This window comes from Phyllobates terribilis, unplaced genomic scaffold (assembly GCF_046119375.1).
Source record: "Phyllobates terribilis strain yellow unplaced genomic scaffold, ASM4611937v1 Scaffold_2__4_contigs__length_985480577, whole genome shotgun sequence".
Classification (NCBI taxonomy): domain Eukaryota; kingdom Metazoa; phylum Chordata; class Amphibia; order Anura; family Dendrobatidae; genus Phyllobates; species Phyllobates terribilis.
Genome location: NW_027362762.1, coordinates 466,356,196 through 466,379,900, shown reverse-complemented (window position 1 = coordinate 466,379,900; position 23,705 = coordinate 466,356,196). Strand labels below are relative to the sequence as shown.

General features: G+C 46.7%; 1 protein-coding gene across 1 annotated transcript in view; it reads left to right on the top strand.

Annotated features, from left to right (window-relative positions):
- Positions 1–5,213: 5,213 nt before the first annotated feature.
- The window catches only part of NFYC (nuclear transcription factor Y subunit gamma), a 65,405-nt gene continuing 46,913 nt past the window's right edge, over positions 5,214–23,705 (top strand). Inside the window, exon 1 of the mRNA XM_073665728.1 lies at positions 5,214–5,445. The gene's annotated coding sequence lies outside the window, so the exon portion shown is untranslated. The remainder of the gene's footprint in view (positions 5,446–23,705) is intronic.

Below are 23,705 nucleotides of genomic sequence, written 5' to 3'. Positions count from 1 at the left end.
AGATGCAGATGGAAGACCAGGCAGAGGGATGAAGTGCGCCATTTTAGAAAAGGGGTCAGCGACCACCCAAATGACAGTACAACCGGCAGAAACTGGGAGATCCGTGATGAAGTCCATTGCAATGTATTGCCACGGAGCGGAAGGCTCGGGAAGAGGAAGGAGACGGCCGGATGGAAGGTGCCTGGGAACCTTGTTACGGGCACAGGAGGAACAAGCCGCGACGAAGTCCGCAACATCCTTGCGCAGGGAGGGCCACCAGTAATGTCGGGCGATGAGCAGAAAGGTCTTCCTCTGGCCAGCATGAACGGCTAGTTTGGATGAATGGCCCCAGAGTAGAACCTTCTTTCGATCCGGAACTGCTTCAAAGGTCTTACCGGGTGGAAGATGAGAAAGGTCAAACGGAGCCACAGTCATTACTTTGGAGGGATCAATGATATGTAGAGGCTTCTCCTCCTGGTCGGAAGACAGGAATGAGCGGGATAGAGTGTCAGCCTTAATGTTCTTGTCCGCCGGGCGGTAATGCAGAGTGAAGCAGAATCGGGCAAAGAATAGAGACCACCTGGCCTGACGCGGATTTAGTCTTTGGGCATTCTGTAAATAAGTGAGGTTTTTGTGATCAGTGTAGATGACCACCGGGTGCAGAGCCCCCTCCAGCAAGTAGCGCCACTCCTCCAGCGCTAATTTGATGGCCAGCAGCTCACGATCTCCTATGGAGTAGTTGCGCTCGGGCGAGGAGAAGAGCTTGGAGAAGAAGCCGCAGGTTACCATTCTCCCGGACGAGGATTTCTGGGTGAGCACCGCTCCGGCTCCGGAGGAGGATGCATCAACCTCCAGGAAGAACTGCTTGTTGCAATCAGGACGGTGTAGCACAGGAGCGGAGGAGAAGGCTTGTTTAAGGGTGACGAAAGCCTCTTCCGCTTCGGAAGTCCATTCCCTGGGATTTGCTCCTTTATGGGTGAGCGCGGAGATGGGAGCAGTCCGGGAGGAGAAATGAGGAATGAAGAGGCGGTAATAGTTTGCGAAGCCCAGGAATCGCTAAATCGCTTTCAACCCCTCCCGTTGGGGCCACATTAAGACGGCAGAGACCTTCTCGGGATCCATCCGCAGACCAGTCTGGGAGATAATATAGCCCAGGAACGGTAGGGAGGACTGCTCAAAGAGGCATTTCTCGAATTTAGCGTATAGGCGATTCTGCTGGAGCCTTAGCAGAACCTGACGAACATCCCTCCGGTGAGAGGGCAGATCAGGCGGTTGCTCCAGGTAGGCTGGCTGGTGGGCACAGCAGGTTAGCGAGCAGGACTGTTAGACAGACTGGCGGACTGAACTGTTAGACTGGCCGGCAGAACTGACAGGCAGCGGGACCTGAGGGCTGAAGCAAGTGTTAGCACACGGAACAACAACCTTGCACAGGCACCTCCATTTTGGAGGAGGTGCCTTATATAGGAGAAGTCCTCCAGCCATTGGCCGGGGACTATAGGACGGCGCGCGCGGCCCCTTTAAGAGGGAGGGAGAGCGTGCGCACCCTAAGCACAGTGCCCGGGAAGCTGCGCGCTGTGCGCACCACAGCAGCAAGACTCCGGACCTGGACCGAGGCGGTGAGGGGAGCGGCGTCTCTGCCCGGCAGGAGGCAGAGACGCGATGCTACATAAGGATGTACTGATTGTGGTTCTACTTGAAGATGTATTATAGTGCCCAACCTTCCCGGATTCGGTGGGACTGTTCTGCTTTGAGGGCTCAGTCCCGTGTTCCGTCTCAACTTTTCTCCCAGCTTATATTCACTTCTCCGACATGTTCATTGCTCCCCTCCTCCTCTGGTGCGGGGCAGCTTCTCTCAGCACAGCGCACAAATTTAATTTAATTTATTCACTTCACTCGCCATCAGGTCGCAAACTCATTCACAGGCAGCAGCACTACCAATGAGCTATAGGTCATAATGTTACACATAGGTTTTGGTAATCTTGACCTCTATATCAGGCAGTCACTCCAGAAGCAGAGGATACAAGTACATTGGATACAGTCATGTAATTTTTTGTACTTGTATTCTGAGGTGAAAAAAGTCCGATTTTTGTACCTATAAAACTAAGATTTTTATTATAAGCAATTACAAAACCTCTCCCAGGTCTCAAGCCCACAATCCTCAACATCCCAGACAGGAGGTGAACATACTGAGCTACAAGCTGTAGTGATGTCATGTGCAGAATTTTGTACACTTGAGATGTATAGCAGAGTCTGACTGCACAGATTCCACTGATACATTATACACAGCAGTGGATTGTATCCCAGCTTGAGAATAGAAGATTTTTTTTTCTTCCTATAAAATTACTAAAAAATAATGAAAAACACTTAAAATATTGTCATGTTTAATGCACTTTTTTTCACAAATCGGCACATAACATGGACATATTTTGTGTCCCTGTAATAGTAACGACCCGCACAACACAGCGATCAGATTATTTATGGGAATCGGTAAATGGCGTAAAAAACAGCGTGATTGATATTTTTTCTCTATTAACCCCTTAAGGACCCTGGGATTTTCCGTTTTTGCGTTTTCATTTTTTGCTCCCCTTGTTCCCAGAGCCATATCGTTTTTATTTTTTGGTCAATATGGCCGTGTGAGGGCTTATTTTTTGCGGGACGAGTTGTACTTTTGAACAACTTTACTGGTTTTACCATATCGTGTACGGGAAAACAAGAAAAAAAATTCCAAGTGAGGTGAAATTGCAAAAAAAGTGAAATACCACGGATGTTTTTTTTTGCTTTTTTTTACCTCGTTCGCTGAATGCTAAAACTGACCTGCCATTCTTATTCTTCAGGTCATTACAACTTTGTAGACACCAAACATGTATAGGTTCTTTTTTATTTAAGTGGTGAAAAAAAATTCCAAAGTTTACTAAAAAAAAAAAATGGCGCCATTTTCCAAGACCCGTAGTGTCTCCATTTTTCGGGATATGGGGCCGGGTGAGGGGTAATTTTTTGCACGCTGAGCTGAGTTTTTATTGATACTATTTTGGGGTAGATCCGATGTTTTGAACGCCCGTTATTGCATTTTATAGCAATGTTGTGGCGACCAAAAACTTAATTCTGGCGTTTAGATTTTTTTTCTCGTTACGCCGTTTACCGATCGGATTAATTATTTTCTTATATTGATAGATCGGGCGATTCTAAACGCGGTGATACCAAATATGCGTGTGTTTTTTTTTATTATTTTATTTTGAATGGGGCGAAAGGGGGATGATTTAAGCTTTTATATTTTTTTTATATTTTTAAAAATATTTTTTTTCACTTTTTGCATGCTTCTATAGTCTCCATAGGAGACTAGAAGCAGCACTTGTCTGATCGCCTGTGCTACATAGAGGTGATGAACAGATCACCTCTATGTAGCAGAAATGCTCCTGTGCTATGAGCGCCGACCACTAGGTGGCGCTCATAGCGATCAGCACATGACAACCACTGGGGTCTGCTGCAGACCCAGGGTTGTCATGCCCACCCATCAGTGACCTGCGATCACGTGACGGGGTCACTGATGAGCGGGGCTAAGGCCGCGCTTCTGGCACGGCGCTATTAAATTCCGCTGTCAGAGATTGACAGCGGGATTTAACTAGTTAACAGCTGCAGGTGGATCGCGATTCCACCCGCGACTGTTGCGGGTACATGTCAGCTGTAAGAATCAGCTGACATGTGCCTGGTTCAGTGCGGGCTCAGCACCGGAGCCCTCACTGAACCGGGGGTTACAGCCTGGTGCTAATACGTCCCAGGCTGTAAAGTGGTTAAACTCATAAAAAATGTATTAAAAATGTATTGAAAACATAATGCTTAGGCTGTGTTCACACGTAGTGTAAATGCTGCTTTTTTTCTGCACGTTTTCTGCAGGTGCCCTCACTACACGATACAATAACAATCTTCTCGGATTATGGCGTGCTTGCTTCGTTTTTTTTATGCGTTTTCCCCCATAGTTGATGCGATTCTGGTACAGATATGAATCTGCTTTTTTAACACGTTTAATATTACAGAAAAGCTTTGATTCTGAGCTTAAAAATGCAACAGTATTTTTTTCTTCATGCATTTTTTTTCAGAAGTCTAAAGAAAAAATGCACCAAAACCGAAGAAGATTGTTATTGTGTAGTTTGGTGCTGACACCTGCAGAAAACAAAAAGCACAGTATTTCTGCAACATGTGAACACGGCCCTACAGACACCAAAAAGCCAGATGTCATATAGTGAAGCTACATAAAGATGAGAAAGTTCTGGCGGCTCCGACTGTGAATGAATGAACAAAAAATAATCCACAACTAGAGATGAGCAGGACGCACAGATGACGTCGCGCTGCCCTGAGTGATCAAAAGCCGCCAGGGACACAGGATAGTAAGAGATTCACGGCCTCCCGTCCAGCCGCCAGGTACCACTGATCTGGACGCTGGACCGGAGTCCCGGGAATCCATCTGCTCATCTTTAGTCCCAACTGTCCTGGATACAGCGGACAGTTCCGGATTTGGGTCTGTGCCCCGCAGTCTCTGCCGTCTGCTGAATTTCCCTCACTACCAGCGGCCCTCTGATAACTCCTCCTGCCAGGGGAGAAAGAAATGATAAATGGGCGTGGATTGGGGTGTGGCCAAAATTTGCTGTGGCACGCTGCCGCACTGCAACATCTGTCCCTCTTTCTGTTCTTCAAAAGGTGGGAGGTGTGGATGTATTGATCCTTAATTTTGCAGAGTTTACAACAAATCATTAAAAAAATCACTATGGGGGAGATTTCGGAAAGTGAAAGAAAAATTGTGTTTGTTGCCCAAAAGCAACCAGGGTGAAGCTATTATACGGAAGGAGCCGATTATAGAATGAAAGCTGCGCTGTGATTGGTCGCTAAGGCCAGCAATGGCAGACTCCTCAATCTCCAGGTGGGAATGCATCACCTGGGGATCCAGAAAACCCTAAACATTTATAGAAGACAGCACTTGTTAGAGGTTTAATGACCACAAGGTTTAGAATGACAGATAACAGGAAACAATACATGTGGCATCGCTGACAAATGGCTCCTAACTCCATAGCGCACCATAACCATAGACACAAAGCAAATTTGATAAATCTGGGCTTCCGTCAGCAAAACTTTAGGCCGCGTTACCATGGAGACAGCACACATCCATCAATCACCCTATAGCTCAGGCTCTTATTGGTCAGCGGGCTACTCGGGGTGGGGGGTGTCTGTGTGTCGTGCGCACGCGCAGGATATCTACGGCGGGAGGGGGAAAAGGGGGCGTGAATTCCCTCCACTTGTCTCCGCCATCTTGTTTCGGTTCTCGCCGACCCCTCCCCCTAGTCTCCCGGAGCGCGCACGAAAAGGTTAACGAAAGTCCCTATTTGTCACAAGCATTGCCTGTCAGCGGCGAGAGCAAAGTGTGAGCCGCTGATCTCCGCGGACGGGTGACGTGCAGAGCGGCGAGGCAGCTACACGGTGAGCGGGGCTTTTGTGTTTGGGGCCCCGGGGAGATCGGCGCGGTGCTGGGAGAGCCACAAAGTCAGAGGCTGAACTTTACTGCACGGACCGGTGACAGGCCGCACTCCCCGCCTCGGGCCCCGCTCATTGGTGGAGGCCGCGGCCTGGTCGGTGTGATTGGTCGGTTAGTCCGGAAACCAGGAGGGGGAAGGATCGGTGTGATACATGGCGGCCCTTGTAGTCCAGTATTGTGACTAACGGGGAATGGCTGGGTGGGAAGATGGGGGGAGATTACTGCGCGCTCTCTCCTGCCCCCATAAGTAAGCCAGTGATGTGTGAGGACTGGGCCCCTGAGGAATGTGCAGGGGGGATAATGGGGTCATATGTGACAGGACTGGACACCTGAGGAATGTGCAGGGGGGGGATAATGGGGTCATATGTGAGAGGACTGGACACCTGAGGAATGTGCAGGGGGGGATAATGGGGTCATATGTGAGAGGACTGGACACCTGAGGACTGTGCAGGGGGGGATAATGGGGTCATATGTGAGAGGACTGGACACCTGAGGACTGTACAGGGGGGATAATGGGGTCATATGTGACAGGACTGGGCCCCTGAGGAATGTGCAGGGGGGATAATGGGGTCATATGTGAGAGGACTGGGCCCCTGAGGAATGTGCAGGGGGGATAATGGGGTCATATGTGAGAGGACTGGACACCTGAGGACTGTGCAGGGGGGATAATGGGGTCATATGTGACAGGACTGGGCCCCTGAGTACTGTACAGGGGGGATAATGGGGTCATATGTGAGAGGACTGGGCCCCTGAGTACTGTACAGGGGGGATAATGGGGTCATATGTGAGAGGACTGGGCCCCTGAGGACTGTACAGGGGGGATAATGGGGTCATATGTGACAGGACTGGGCCCCTGAGGACTGTACAGGGGGGATAATGGGGTCATATGTGACAGGACTGGGCCCCTGAGGACTGTACAGGGGGGATAATGGGGTCATATGTGACAGGACTGGGCCCCTGAGGACTGTACAGGGGGGATAATGGGGTCATATGTGACAGGACTGGGCCCCTGAGGACTGTACAGGGGGGATAATGGGGTCATATGTGACAGGACTGGGCCCCTGAGGACTGTACAGGGGGATAATGGGGTCATATGTGTGAGGACTGGGCCCCCGAGGACTGTACAGGGGGGATAATAGGGTCATATGTGTGAGGACTGGACACCTGAGGAATGTACAGGGGGGATAATGGGGTCATATGTGAGAGGACTGGACTCCTGAGGACTGTACAGGGGGGATAATGGGGTCATATGTGACAGGACTGGGCCCCTGAGGACTGTACAGGGGGGATAATGGGGTCATATGTGAGAGGACTGGACACCTGAGGAATGTGCAGGGGGGGATAATGGGGTCATATGTGAGAGGACTGGACACCTGAGGACTGTGCAGGGGGGGATAATGGGGTCATATGTGAGAGGACTGGACACCTGAGGACTGTACAGGGGGGATAATGGGGTCATATGTGACAGGACTGGGCCCCTGAGGAATGTGCAGGGGGGATAATGGGGTCATATGTGAGAGGACTGGGCCCCTGAGGAATGTGCAGGGGGGATAATGGGGTCATATGTGAGAGGACTGGACACCTGAGGACTGTGCAGGGGGGATAATGGGGTCATATGTGACAGGACTGGGCCCCTGAGTACTGTACAGGGGGGATAATGGGGTCATATGTGAGAGGACTGGGCCCCTGAGTACTGTACAGGGGGGATAATGGGGTCATATGTGAGAGGACTGGGCCCCTGAGGACTGTACAGGGGGGATAATGGGGTCATATGTGACAGGACTGGGCCCCTGAGGACTGTACAGGGGGGATAATGGGGTCATATGTGACAGGACTGGGCCCCTGAGGACTGTACAGGGGGGATAATGGGGTCATATGTGACAGGACTGGGCCCCTGAGGACTGTACAGGGGGGATAATGGGGTCATATGTGACAGGACTGGGCCCCTGAGGACTGTACAGGGGGGATAATGGGGTCATATGTGACAGGACTGGGCCCCTGAGGACTGTACAGGGGGATAATGGGGTCATATGTGTGAGGACTGGGCCCCCGAGGACTGTACAGGGGGGATAATAGGGTCATATGTGTGAGGACTGGACACCTGAGGAATGTACAGGGGGGATAATGGGGTCATATGTGAGAGGACTGGACTCCTGAGGACTGTACAGGGGGGATAATGGGGTCATATGTGACAGGACTGGGCCCCTGAGGACTGTACAGGGGGATAATGGGGTCATATGTGTGAGGACTGGGCCCCCGAGGACTGTACAGGGGGGATAATGGGGTCATATGTGTGAGGACTGGACACCTGAGGAATGTACAGGGGGGATAATGGGGTCATATGTGAGAGGACTGGACACCTGAGGAATGTACAGGGGGGATAATGGGGTCATATGTGAGAGGACTGGACCCCTGAGGAATGTGCAGGGGGGATAATGGGGTCATATGTGTGAGGACTGGGCCCCTGAGGAATGTGCAGGGGGGATAATGGGGTCATATGTGAGAGGACTGGACCCCTGAGGAATGTGCAGGGGGGATAATGGGGTCATATGTGAGAGGACTGGACCCCTGAGGAATGTGCAGGGGGGATAATGGGGTCATATGTGAGAGGACTGGACCCCTGAGGAATGTGCAGGGGGGATAATGGGGTCATATGTGAGAGGACTGGACACCTGAGGACTGTACAGGGGGGATAATGGGGTCATATGTGAGAGGACTGGACACCTGAGGACTGTACAGGGGGGGTAATGGGGTCATATGTGAGAGGACTGGGCCCCTGAGGAATGTGCAGGGGGGATAATGGGGTCATATGTGAGAGGACTGGACCCCTGGTGGATAATGGGGTCATATGTGAGAGGACTGGACCCCTGGGGGATAATGGGGTCATATGTGAGAGGACTGGACCCCTGGTGGATAATGGGGTCATATGTGAGAGGACTGGACCCCTGGTGGATAATGGGGTCATATGTGAGAGGACTGGACCCCTGGTGGATAATGGGGTCATATGTGAGAGGACTGGACCCCTGGTGGATAATGGGGTCATATGTGAGAGGACTGGACCCCTGGTGGATAATGGGGTCATATGTGAGAGGACTGGACCCCTGGTGGATAATGGGGTCATATGTGAGAGGACTGGACCCCTGGTGGATAATGGGGTCATATGTGAGAGGACTGGACCCCTGGTGGATAATGGGGTCATATGTGAGAGGACTGGACCCCTGGTGGATAATGGGGTCATATGTGAGAGGACTGGACCCCTGGTGGATAATGGGGTCATATGTGAGAGGACTGGACCCCTGGTGGATAATGGGGTCATATGTGAGAGGACTGGACCCCTGGTGGATAATGGGGTCATATGTGAGAGGACTGGACCCCTGGTGGATAATGGGGTCATATGTGAGAGGACTGGACCCCTGGTGGATAATGGGGTCATATGTGAGAGGACTGGACCCCTGGTGGATAATGGGGTCATATGTGAGAGGACTGGACCCCTGGTGGATAATGGGGTCATATGTGAGAGGACTGGACCCCTGGTGGATAATGGGGTCATATGTGAGAGGACTGGACCCCTGGTGGATAATGGGGTCATATGTGAGAGGACTGGACCCCTGGTGGATAATGGGGTCATATGTGAGAGGACTGGACCCCTGGTGGATAATGGGGTCATATGTGAGAGGACTGGACCCCTGGTGGATAATGGGGTCATATGTGAGAGGACTGGACCCCTGGTGGATAATGGGGTCATATGTGAGAGGACTGGACCCCTGGTGGATAATGGGGTCATATGTGAGAGGACTGGACCCCTGGTGGATAATGGGGTCATATGTGAGAGGACTGGACCCCCGGTGGATAATGGGGTCATATGTGAGAGGACTGGACCCCCGGTGGATAATGGGGTCATATGTGAGAGGACTGGACCCCCGGTGGATAATGGGGTCATATGTGAGAGGACTGGACCCCCGGTGGATAATGGGGTCATATGTGAGAGGACTGGACCCCCGGTGGATAATGGGGTCATATGTGAGAGGACTGGACCCCCGGTGGATAATGGGGTCATATGTGAGAGGACTGGACCCCCGGTGGATAATGGGGTCATATGTGAGAGGACTGGACCCCCGGTGGATAATGGGGTCATATGTGAGAGGACTGGACCCCCGGTGGATAATGGGGTCATATGTGAGAGGACTGGACCCCCGGTGGATAATGGGGTCATATGTGAGAGGACTGGACCCCCGGTGGATAATGGGGTCATATGTGAGAGGACTGGACCCCTGGTGGATAATGGGGTCGCGTGTGAGAGGACTGGACCCCTGGTGGATAATGGGGTCGCGTGTGAGAGGACTGGACCCCTGGTGGATAATGGGGTCGCGTGTGAGAGGACTGGACCCCTGGTGGATAATGGGGTCGCGTGTGAGAGGGCTGGGCCCCTGAGCTCTGTACATGGCAGGAGGCATAATGCGATCGTGTATGTAACGTGAGTGAGGCTGTAATTGCCTGCTGAAGTGTTCCCACAGGTGAGGAATTAGCGCATAGGGGGTAGTGTACCTCTTCCCTCCATGTAAATATACACAAGTGTTCTGGACATTCAGCTCAAGTAAAAGTATACATTGATTTATTTATATACAGTACAGACCAAAAGTTTGGACACACCTTATTTAAAGATTTTTCTGTATTTTCATGACTATGAAAATTGTACATTCATACTGAAGGCATCAAAACTATGAATTAACACGTGGAATTATATACTTAACAAAAAAGTGTGAAACAACTGAAAATGTGTCTTATATTCTAGGTTCTTCAAAGTAGCCACCTTTTGCTTTGATGACTGCTTTGCACACTCTTGGCATTCTCTTGATGAGCTTCAAGAGGTAGTCACCGGAAATGGTTTTCACTTCATAGGTGTGCCCTGTCAGGTTTAATAAGTGGGATTTCTTGCCTTATAAATGGGGTTGGGATCATCAGTTGTGTTGTGCAGAAGTCTGGTGGATACACAGCTGATAGTTCTACTGAATAGACTGTTAGCTGCTTTTTTCTTGCCATAATACAAATTCTAAGTAAAGAAAAACGAGTGGCCATCATTACTTTAAGAAATGAAGGTCAGTCAATCCGAAAAGTTGGGAAAACTTTGAATGTGTCCCCAAGTGCAGTTGCAAAAACCATCAAGAGCTACAAAGAAACTGGCTCACATGAGGACCGCCCCAGGAAAGGAAGACCAAGAGTCACCTCTGCTTCTGAGGATAAGTTTATCCGAGTCACCAGGCTCAGAAATCGCAGGTTAACAGCAGCTCAGATTAGAGACCAGGTCAATGCCACACAGAGTTCTAGCAGCAGACACATCTCTTCAACAACTGTTAAGAGGAGACTTTGTGCAGTAGGCCTTCATGGTAAAATAGCTGCTAGGAAACCACTGCTAAGGACAGGCAACAAGCAGAAGAGACTTGTTTGGGCTAAAGAACACAAGGAATGGATATTAGACCAGTGGAAATCTGTGCTTTGGTCTGCTGAGTCCAAATTTGAGATCTTTGGTTCCAACCACCGTGTCTTTGTGCGACGCAGAAAAGGTGAACGGATGGACTCTACATGCCTGGTTTCCACCGTGGAGCATGGAGGAGGAGGTGTGATGGTGTGGGGCTGCTTTGCTGGTGAAACTGTTGGGGATTTATTCAAAATTGAAGGCATACTGAACCAGCATGGCTACCACAGCATCTTGTAGCAGCATGCTATTCCATCCGGTTTGCGTTTAGTTGGACCATCATTTATTTTTCAACAGGACAATGACCCCAAACACACCTCCAGGCTGTGTAAGGGCTATTTGACCAAGAAGGAGAGTGATGGGTTTGCTATGCCAGATGACCTGGCTTCCACAGTCCCCAGACCTGAACCCAATCGAGATGGTTTGGGGTGAGCTGGACCGCAGAGTGAAGGCAAAAGGGCCAACAAGTGCTAAGCATCTCTGGGAACTCCTTCAAGATTGTTGGAAGACCATTTCCGGTGACGACATCTTGAAGCTCATCAAGAGAATGCCAAGAGTGTGCAAAGCAGTCATCAAAGCAAAAGGTGGCTACTTTGAAGAACCTAGAATATAAGACATATTTTCAGTTGTTTCACACTTTTTTGTTAAGTATATAATTCCACATGTGTTAATTCATAGTTTTGATGCCTTCAGTGTGAATGTACAATTTTCATAGTCATGAAAATACAGAAAAATCTTTAAATTAGAAGGTGTGTCCAAACTTTTGGTCTGTGCTGTACATCCATATACTACATGGATGAAAATATTGAGACACACTTCTTAAGGGGATTCTGTCAGGATCAACCCTCCTAAGTAGTCTATATTGGCATGTAGGCCATAGAAAGTTGAATAACCTGATACTTTGATGTCTGTATTTCGATTTTCTATTCCTGAGAAATCTATGTTTCTTCCTAGTATGTAAATGAAGTGTTAAAATCTATGGGCCGGACACAGATCTCCCTGAGAATCTGCCTCGGGGCTGTGTACTTCTCGGCTGTGTGCCCACGATGCGTTTTTTAAGCGTTTCCGCAGCGGCAAAAACGCTGCAGAAACGCTTAAACGCATGGTAGAAGGTCTGCCATGTTCCCCAATGATAATCCGCATGTGCTGTGCACATGCTGCGGATTATCATTGCGGAAAAAAATGCAGCACTACCAATTATTTTGCGGAAGTGCTGCGTTTTCACCGCCATTGACTTGCATTAGACCACATGGATTACGCATCACTGTATATGTAGATGCTCATTCCATGCGTTCTAATGTGCGGATGGTACCCAGGTCTAGAGAAGAGGAGACTCTCCTCCGGACCTGGGTACCATAGAAAACTGTAAAAAAATAAAATAAAAAATAAATTTATACGTATCTTCTGGCGGCCCGTGCTGCGCTCCTCCTTGCTTGCCGGCAGTTCGCTATGGAATGAAGGACTTGCGCTGACGTCGGAGTCATGTGACGGGTCACGCGACGCTGACGTCGGCAGGTCCTTCAGTCTACCGCTGCTGGCAGCTGGGACGGTGAAGCAAGACAGCGCGGGCCATCGGAAGGTAAGTATAGATTTATTTTTTTCTTTTTTACCATTCTTTCGGTCACAGTATATAAATCCATGCTGTTTGCATGGATTTATATAGTGTTGTCAAGCACTTTCCAAGTGATGCTAAAATCGCTTGGAAATCGCTTGTCAACCCGCATGTGGAAATGAAAGTGAAGAACGCTTCACATCCGCATGTCCCTGGCAGGAAAAACGCATGTACAATCCACATGCGTTTTTTGTTTTTTTTGCGCCGCGATCATAAGTGAATTCACTGGTCTCTGCATGCTGGGTATTCTGACAAAGTGCTTTGTTGTCAGCGCTTTACTGCTCATCTGAGCCGCCAACAGAGAGCGCGCTGTCATTTGTCCACATCGTGCAGGAACTAGCCCAGGCCCTGAAATGAGCGTCACTGATGATACTTCATTTCAGGGAGGGACAGCGACTGTGGCAGAGACCGCAGCCTCTGCCCCCTGTTGACTCTTCATTTGAGTATCCCAGCATGCACTGGAATTCTCAAACAAAGCGTAATCAAGTGGGGGAAAAAAGTAAAAAAGCAGTTAGTGTAGTTAGGAAATTTTTTAATTCAAGTATATTAGAAAATATTTTAGATTATGGCACTAACTAGAAAGGGATTTAGGATGAAAATGATTTTGGGCATCGCACCACCCCTGTAATGACAATCTGCTCTCATTGTAATCACACTGAGATCATAGTTCTCTGTCTATTTTTAAAAACTACGGATATTTAATAGCTACTTGCATACTGATGACAAATAATAAAATAATGTTCCAATTTTTCTGGATGAAATTCAGGTGTTTTTTATGGTTGTGTGAACTTAGCCTTAAGATGTGTAGATTTTTTTTTTGTGCTGAAAAGTTAATAAAATAAAACTCCATGCCGCTGCTCCAGTGCGCTACACAGGTCTTGGTTGACTTCCCTGCAGTGATCTGGTGAACATGCGTGTGACCACTGGTTTCTCCCAACTTGTTCCGTTTGTGCAATTATGGTAACACTAGTAACTTACATGAAATGCTTTCCTTATCTGTGAAAACAGTTGTCCAGGATTCAAAGCGATGTCTTCTGGATACGATTTTACAAAATATAAAGCTTTCAGGGCTACCGGATATAAAATGACTGTGGATCACCCGTCAAGGACGTCTCTTCTGCCACATGTGAAGATTAAGAAGCATCTGTCCAACTTGTAGCGACTTGAATACTGACTAGGTCCAGAGGAGATCCAATTCCCTGAGGAAGAAGGACTATACATTCGAAACGCATAGGATCAGAAAACTCCTTTCTGTTCCATGGACCTTTCGTAGCGGGTGACGTCACATTGTTAGGGCCGATCGCTTACAAGGCGTTCATCTGATTGCAGTGCTGCCTACCAGAGTGTAGTAGGGAGACTTTGACTTGCTGATCATTCATCCACAAAGACTCTTAAAGAAGTTGTCCTCTACTTGGACAACTCCTTCTCATACCCCATGCTTGGCCCCGATAAGATAAAAAAGCTTGTACTCTCCTACTGTGCCAGCGCCATTCCAGCAGTGTCGGCACTCGCAGTCAGGGGCTCTCGTGTGGTATTGTGATATCTGAGCCAGGCACCCACTCAGCCTTCTGAGAAATTGAACATGTAGAGGAAGTCAGAGATCAGCTGCAGCCTGGACTTCCTTTTCATGTTCAATTTGACAAAAGACACAGACAGTGCCGACACCTCACCGGCATGGGATTTATTTTATCGGGGGCAAACATTTAGATCAAGAAGGGGTTGTTCTAGTAGTGGGAACCCCTTTAATCTTCAAGTGTGGAGGAAGAGACAACATTGACGGATTATCCACAGTAATTTTGTATCTGGTACCCCTGAAATCTTTATATTTTGTAACATCCTATCCAGAAGACATATCACTTTGAATCCCGGACAAGTGTTTTTACAGATAAGAAAAGCATTTCTTGTAAATTACCAGTATTAGGCTATGTGCCCACGATGCAGAAATGCTGCATATTTTTTACGCTTCTCCCTGGCAGGAAAAACGCATGCGGATTTTACATGAGTTTTTTCCCCCCAGGTAGAAGCGTTTGTCAAGCGTTTTTGCATGCATTTCTGCATGCGGGTTATCAAGCGCTTTTCCAAGCGATTTTAGCATCACTTGGAAAGTGCTTTTCAACTTGTTCACACTATAAATCCATGCAACCGGCATGGATTTATAGTAGTGTGACCAAGTTAGTTAAAAAAAAAAAAGAATAAGAATGGTAAAAAATAAAGATTATACTCACCTTCCGATGTCCTCCCGGTGTTTTCTCCACCGCGTCCGGTCTCTTTCACTGCTCGTGGTGGTGTGAAGGACCTGCGGTGACGTCATTCAGTCATGTGTCAGGTCACATGACTCAATGACGTCATGGCAGGTCCTTCACAACAGCGCAAGCAGTGCAAGAGACCGGATGCGGCGGAGAAAACACCGGGAGGACATCGGAAGGTGAGTATAATCTTTATTTTTTATTTTAAATTCTTTTTTTTAACAGGTTCTATGGTACCCAGGTCTGGATGAGAGTCTCCTCTCCTCCAGACCTGGGTACCATCCGCACATTGAACCGTGTGATATCCGCTTGTGCACATGTAGTGATGCTTATGTCACGCGGTCCAATGCAAGTCAATGGCGGCGATTACGCTGCGTGTCCGCAAAATTAATGGATATGCTGCAGATTTTTGAGCTCAGCATAAATGCTGCAGAAAAATCAGCAGCATGGGCATTGACATTGCGGCTTGTCATTGGGGACCATGGGGGATGGATTACCAAGCGTTTCCCAAGCGTTTACGCTGCTTAAATTCCGCAGCATAAACGCTTGGAAAATGCTTCGTGGGCACGCAGCCTTACACTACTCTTACCACAGAGACATTGTGCACTGCAGCGCAGTCTGCATTTTGTTTAATTTTATTATAACTTAACCGGGCAGAGACTAGCAGGTAACCTGTCGCTCATTGCAGCAGCAGTACACTCAAGTGGGAGCGCTGATATTAATTAACTATTTAAGTGTAATATTACACACAAGTTATTCTGCAATGCATGGATAAGCTAGGTCCACCAGAACAAGAATTATTCTTTGTCAGCAACTTCGGTCTGGCTGTGGTCTCATTCAGACAGATGTAATGGAGGTCTACAGTATTTTCCATCTGTATTACAGTCCTTAGTCCTGGCTTGAGCCTACAGTCCAGCACCCAACCAACATAATCTTAGAGCTATGTTGTTATTCCCTGTTGATACAGTTAGGGCACAGTCATACAGCCATATGACACGGACAGCGATCACATCGCAATGCTCGGACTGGCCGGCGTTTCTCCTGACCCAGGTGTGACAGCGTAGTGTATTTCTATGCATCTGTCACACTGGTCAGGAGAGCAGCCGGCCAGTCCGTGCTCGGTGATGCAATCCTTGTCCATGTTATATGGCTGTCTGACAGCGTCCTCAGGTAGGGACTTGTGGCTGTACTACAGCTGTCTTAATGAGACCAAATGGAGAGGAACCCTGTTCTATAATGTCCATGGGACAAATGGGCAGAGGTTGTGTTGAATGGATTTCCTTATCTTGGGATCCATAGTTTACCTGTGAAGACACCAGAGCCTGATCTACATTGCATATGATGGGTTAAGTTGTCACACAAAATAGGTTTCTAATTGTAGTTGGGCTTATGTACCTGGCTGTAGTGTCAATCCATGCACAAACCCTGGCACTACTGTTAAGATGCCTGTGTAGCGCTTTATTCATTAAAGAAGCACTCCTGTTATTCCCCCACCTAAACCTGTGTAAGGCTATGTGCGCACGATCAGGATTTGAAGCAGAAATTTCCTGTGCGTTTCTGCATCTCCTTGGCAGGAAAAACGCATGCGGAAATTCTGTGTGGTTTTTGTACATCAATGAATGCTTTTTGGAGCTAAATAAAGTTATTTGGTGGGACATTGCTTAAACCCTTGGATTACCGTCAGAACTGGGGTGAGTATATTGGTTAACTTAAATGATTAAAGAATGTGTCTGTTGTATTTCAAATAAAGTGTTTGCTGTGTGTGTTTAACTCTTTACATTAATTTAGGTTTGGTGATGAAAGGGTCTGACACCTTGTCATCACCAAACAAAAGAGGTGTCAGCTGATCCCATTCACCCAATCTTCATTAGCATTTCTATTCACTTAATTTATGCGGCAGCTGTGAGCTGGTATTTTTAGCCTGGGAAGGTGCCATTGGCAAACATGGTCCCTGTCTATTATTAACAGTTCACAGCTGGTTCATTAGCAGCTACATCCCACCCTTCCCTTGATCAGCACTTTGGACGCAGCATATTTTTGTTGCGTCTAAAACAGTGTTCTAATGCTGCACTTTTGTTGTCGGTACATGTGAATCCACCGTATATAATGACACTTCAATCGGTCAAAATCAGCATCGGAGACTAACTTTTCCAATACAGAAATTGACATGCTGCGGTGGAGTTTGGGTACGTGACCACGGCCAGGAGCCGCTGCAGGTTTGACGCTGCATGTTTATACAGCGTCAAACCTGCAGCGTCCAGATGTTACAGCATAGTGGATGGGAGCACTAGAAATCCCATGTTCACTATGTGTGCATCAGAGGCTGTGGATCACCTGTGGACACTGGCATGCAGCTCGTCTTTCAGGACCACAGTATGTCAAATTCTCTTGCAGAGTCGCTAGTCTCCGCAACAGAAACTTGACCACTAGAATGTATTGAATGCGGTAAATACGCATGGTCTAGTAAACAGGTGGATTTACCTGCATTAAGTAGAATGCAACGTTTTGCATCCAAAGCGCTGCTACGTCCGGATTGTGGGCACAGAGCCTAAATTAAAAAAAAAAATAAAAAATAAAAAAAATGGCGCGGGCTCCCGCATCATTTTTATAACCAGCAGAGGGAAAGCCAACTGCTGGGAGCGGATATTAGTAGCCACGGAAGGGGCCATTAGCCAACAATGTTCCCTGGCTATTTAATATCAGCCCACAGCTGTTTGTTTAGCCTTCACTGGCTAGATTACAGGAGGACCCCAGAATTTTTTTTTTTTACATGGGATCTCCCTATAAAATCTAACCAGAAAAGGCTAAACAGACAACTGCGGGCTGATTTTAATAGCCAGGGAAGGGGCCATGAATACTAGCCCCCTCTGGATATTAATATCACCCTTCAGCAGTCCCATAAATGGCACATCCATAAGATGCGCTAAAACTGGTGCTTAGCCTCCGCTCTTCCCACTGCCGTGTAGCGGTGGCAAATGGGGTTGGGGTTCACGTCAGCCTTGTATTAGCGGCTGACGTGAAGCCCAGGTTAGTAATAGAGGGCGTCTATAAGACGCCCCCATTATTAACTGCGTAGTAAAATGGTCACCACTTTTTCAATAAAAGACACGGCCAGAATAAAGTATTTTAATGAAATAAAAAAACACACGTTTCTACAATTATTATTATTTTATTTTTTTTTTTTAATTACCCTCTCAGTCCCGAATCCCTCGATCTCCTGAAAAAAACGTAAAATAACAAACAACCATATCCCTCACCTGTCCGCTGTCAAAGATGCAGTCCACGAACGAGTGTCCCACGGCGATCTGGGTCACTTCTACAGCAGTGACATCAGCAATCACTGATGTCACTGCTGTAGAAGCCAGCAATGTACACGGACGGGTGTAAAATCACCTCTGTCAATATACATGCTGCAGGTCACTGGGGTTCATCAGCTTATCAGCCCCGGTGAACTTACCACCATGGGAACATTCTTCAGAATGTTTCCATGGTGAGGTCACGTGACCGATCAGCTGATTGCTGACGTCACCGCAGGTCCTGGCAGCTCAATACACTGCTGGGAGCGAGCGCGCTCCCGCAGTGGGCCGCTGGACAGGTGAGTAAGGTTTTTTTTTTTTTTTTTCATTTTTACATGTCAGTGTCCACAGGTGATCCTCAGCCTCTGATGAACGCATAGTGGACATCTAGAGATCCCACCCACTATGCTGTAACATCTGGACGCTGCGGGTTTGACTTTGTATAAACATGTAACGTCAAACCTGCAGCGGCTCCTGACCTTGGCCACGTACCAAAACTCACCCGCAGCATGTCAATTTCTGTAGCGGACACGCTAGTCTCCTTCTGCAGATTTTTTCCGATTGAAGTGTCACTATATGCACATGTATCGACAACAAAAGTGTGGCATTAGAACACCGCGGTTTGGATGCTGCAAAATTGCGCTACGTCCAAAGCGCTACTTGTTGCTATTCGTGGGGACTTAGCTGCTAACGAAACAGCTGTGAGCTGTTAATAATGGCCAGGGACCATGTTTGCCTAATGACACCTTCCTAGGCTAAAAAATAGCAGCTCACAGCTGCCCCAAAAATTACATGAATAGCAATTCTAATGAAGATTGGGTGAATGGGATCAGCTGACACCTAGCTCTTTTGTTTGGTGATGACAAGGTGTCAATCAGACCCTTTCATCACCAAACATAATTAAAATAAAATAAAGTAAAGAGTTAAATAAACACACCAGACATTTGAAATACAACAGACACATTCTTTAATCATTTAAGTTAACCAATATACTCACCCCAGTTCTGACGGTAATCCAAGGGTTTAAGCAATGTCCCACCAAATAACTTTATTTAGCTCCAAAAAGCATTCATTGATGTACAAAAACGCGGCAAAACTGTGGTTTTTCCGCAGCATTTTTCCTGCAAAGGAGATGCAGAAACGCTCAAGGAAACTTCTGCTTCAAATCCTGAACGTGCGCACATGGCCTAACCATTCTAACAAAAAAAAATTGTTTAAAAAATGATGCGGATGTAAAATAGTCATGTGGTAAATGCTATTTATTAACTATTTTGTGACATAACTGGTTTAAGGGCATAAGAATTAAAAGTTTGAAAATTGTGAAATTTTTGCCAAATTTCTGATATTTTCACAAATGAATGCAACTCCTATCAAACAAATTTTACCACTAACATGAAGTACAATATGTCAAGAAAAAACTGTCTCAGACTCACTGGGATCCGTTGAAGCATTTCAAACTAATTACCACATAAAGTGACTCTGGGCAGAATTATAAAATTTGGCCTGGTCATTAAGATGAAAATGGGCTTGGGAGTGAAGGGGTTAAGTTATTACTAGTGGTGGTTGAGCGTGCTCGGTTAACCCTTTCACCGAGCACACTCGGGTGTTGCCCAAGTAGTTTCGGCATGCTCAACAACTTTGAGCCGCCATGGCTGCGTGTGTCACGGCTGTTTAGACAGCTGTGACACATGCAGGGATTGCCTAACAAACAGGCAGTTTTTAATAACCAGCGAAGGCTAAGCAGACAGCTGCGGGCTGGTATTAAGAGGCTGGGAAGGTCTATGGATATTGACCCCCTTCCCAGCCTAATAAGACCAGCCCTCAGCCGCCCCAGAAATGGCGCGTCCATTAGATGCGGCAATTCTGGCGCTTCGCCTCGGCTCTTGCCGATTGCCCTGGTGCGTTGACAATCGGAGTAGTAGTTTTGGGGTTGGTGTCAGCTGTGTAATGTCTGCTGACATCATAGCCCAGGGGTTAGTAATGGAGAGGAGTCTATCAACCCCCATTACTAATCCTGTAGTCGAAAGAAACACACAAAACTCCTGGTTATTAAAAATAGGGGGGACTGCACAACATTTTTTTTTCATTTATTAGCTAAACACAAGTATAGAAAGAAAAGTACGCATGCAAAGCACCCATATATATATATATATATATATATATATATATATATATATATATATATATATATATATATATATATATATATATATATATATATATATATATATATATATATATAATATGCAGCAGCACTCAATTATGGCCAAAATACATAGACAAATAAAACGTTTGATTTAAACTGTTATTATTCAATGAACTTTACTTACAAAAAACGGAGGTTCTTAGCGCATAAATTGGCCAATTCATGTGTGCCCATCAACCGCTGCAAGGTGACCCCCCCCCCGTCTGATGGGTACTACTCTGTAAAGTTCATTGAGTAATAACACAATTTAAATCAAATGTTTTTATTGTCTTTATGTATTTTGGCCATAATGGAGTGCTGCTGCTCTTTCTTTTTATGTATCTTATTCAGTTTCTGCAGCTTGCACCTGTTCACATTAGGATGTGCTGGTCAGTATATAATCTCTCTCTCTCGCTGGCCTATTTCTATCTATTCTATTCTGATGGTTTGGGCTGTGAATTTACTGTACTTTGCTGATGAAATATCACATTTCCTTTTGATAGGTGTGCTTAAAAATAGGACAACACATACATGGTCCATGTGCCATGCGTTTTTGTTCTGTTTTTTTTCTCTCACCCATTCACTTGCATTGGCGAGTGCGATCTGATTCTCCCAGAGAATTGCAGCATTCTGTGATTTTTTTTTTTTATAATTAATTTTTTTTCAGTCTGATCTGAGAAACTAGCAGATGAACACTGACTCATTTACTGACATTGGTCAGAGAGCAATGCAGTGTTTTCTCACATTGCTCTCATCCGATTTATACGCCAGTGTGAGTGAGCCCCTAGAGTCCACTTAAATGGCACTTGGTAAAACGGTGTTGGAATCAATCATTTTCTCAAAAAGATAGGTACACCTCTCATCCCCTATCTACTGCTGTCAGCACTTTTGATGGGTCAAAACCGTAGACACACCCTTTAATTCACACCTCCAGCATTTTTTTTTGCAAAATAATGGGTTACGACTCTGAAGCAAGGAGCATGAACAGTACAGTAATAAATGTCAGCTTTCAGTGTAATATAGAAGTAGAGAATAATGCCTGTAATGTAGATGTCTGAGCCCTTTGATAGAGTTGCCCCATCAGAACAGCCTGGTCTGTATAGGACATCTTATAGAGGGGAGTCTATCAACCAGACAGGGGAGTGGTGAAGTATTACATTCTCACCCATTTCATTTATAGAGCACCACATAACTGTAGTTTGCTCCGGGCTAAGGAATCCCCAAGTCGCTAAAGATCAGCTCTACATCCGGAGCTGGCATTCGTGTTGTCTATGCTGATGTCACTTCTTAGGGCCAGCAATGATTACGCTGGCCAGGCCATTAGTGTGAACATGGCCCAATTAGTGCACATGACACATCAGACCCAAAAATGACTCCAGACCTCCAAACCCAATATACAGGACCATAATCTGAACACTTCATCCAGGGGATTAATGGTCGTAATTCAGACTAAAAACTGTGGCATTTTTCTTGGAAATTTACAATTTTAATTGTAAAGTGCTGTGGAATATGTTAGCGTTTATATAAATAAAAATTATTATTGGAGATGAGTGCCACATCTAGAAAACGTTGAAGCCTATAGTGTTTTACCCATCACTGCTCTATCATTTTGTTTCACTTCAGAAGCAACCATTTTACCTGCAGCCCAGAACAACAAGATGAGAGATACAGTAGTAGTACCCTCTGAGAAGTGGTCAGAGGGGAACATGTTGTCTTCTGGCTCATGTATTGGCCTGAAGGGCAGTCTTGCGAAATGTCAGAATAAATTAGCATCTTGTGAATATAGAGAGCCTTTGGCGTCCATGCTTTTATGTGATCCGCCATAGCCAGCCACAATCTGTAATGTCACTTTGATGCCAGGAGCACTGCATCAACTCATGTACAAATGTAAGCATTCAGTAATTGTACATTGTCTCTTTTTAAAGTGGTTTTCCCACCAAAGACATTTATGACATAGCCGTTTTCTGATGAGTGGAGGATTGATCGCTGGCACAGCACCCTCTATGGGACCGGGGGTCAGTGGAGACCTGACTGTACATTCTCTATGGAGATAACCAGGTTACTTCTCTTCTGGAAATTTAGACCTTTTTCATGAGGCGATATTGGGGTATGTGAACAAGTCACATTTTTGCCGTATTCTTCATGTGTTTTTTCCTTGCAGTTTCCAACCTGCAGTAAGTCAGTTCTTTCAGTGTTTTCTGTCTTTTTTCACACATTCTAATGAGTGGGAGAAAGATGCATTAATACAAAGCACGCAAAAATTGCTGCATAAGAAGAACACGTGTTTTCCTGCCTGATTTATACGACCGTCAGATTGCGCCCTTAATGTCGTTATGCAAACCAGACTGCCTGTAATATTGTATGTAATGTTTGGTCACTTTGTCATGAATTTTTTACTGTTTTTTGGAGCATTTTCTAGCTCTTATTCCATGAAAAGATGTTGCTTCTATAAATGCACATGTGACTGAGCGACTATATCCATCTAAGACCTGCTTAATTGTCTACTAACCTCTCCGGTCACTGCTGGGGATTATTCCTTTTTACTCCTTGAGGTTTCTTGAGCGTGAAATGCTCTTTGCAGGCATGTATAAAAGAGCCAGTCTGTCCGCTAAGTCTTGCTGTAACAGCATGAGCTCAACATCTTTACTATGGAAAGTGAGACTGTAGTTGGTTTTCAACAAGCTATTTAATGTCTGTTCAGTCTTGAAAGCATAATGTGACTGACCTTAGGAATTCACATTTTAAATGTCCCTCATACCAGAGGGAGAGATGACTCTCCCCTCCTATACAAACGATTGGGGAAGTTCCAAATCCAGCCTTTCCTATTGCTCTGGAGTGGTGTTATCCTGGAAGTTCTCCTTCACTGCATTAGCACTCCAACACTGTTGTGTAAGTGTAACCAGGGGTTAAGCACCTTGTGTCCTCTTGGTATTTTGAGCCTGTCCTTTGCTACACTGTCACCTGGGCAGGTATTAAAATCCTAGTTGGTTCTGCTGCAGGCAAAGCAATTAGGTTATTAAATCCCAAGAGAAATGGAGTACTGAAGGCTCCAGTCTTTAGAGCAGGGGTCCTCAAACTACGGCCCGCGTTCCACATGCGGCCCGCGGAGGACTTTTATCCGGCCCGCCGGGCTATGGGCTCAGGGCCCCGGCAAGCGGATACTTGCCTCTCCCCGTGCCTCCGCAGATCCGCTGTCTTCCTGCTCTGCGCTTCCTGAGACTTCTCGGGTCAGAGGGAGCGGTGACCTCTTTACACCGCGCCCTTCTGAGTGCCGTCACAGGCAGCGCAGAGCGGGACAACGCCGCCGCGACGCTGGAGTCCGGACCAGAGTAGAGCAGCGGCAGCAAGTGAGAAGTGAGGTGAGTATTGGATTTTTTTTTTTTTTTTTTTTTA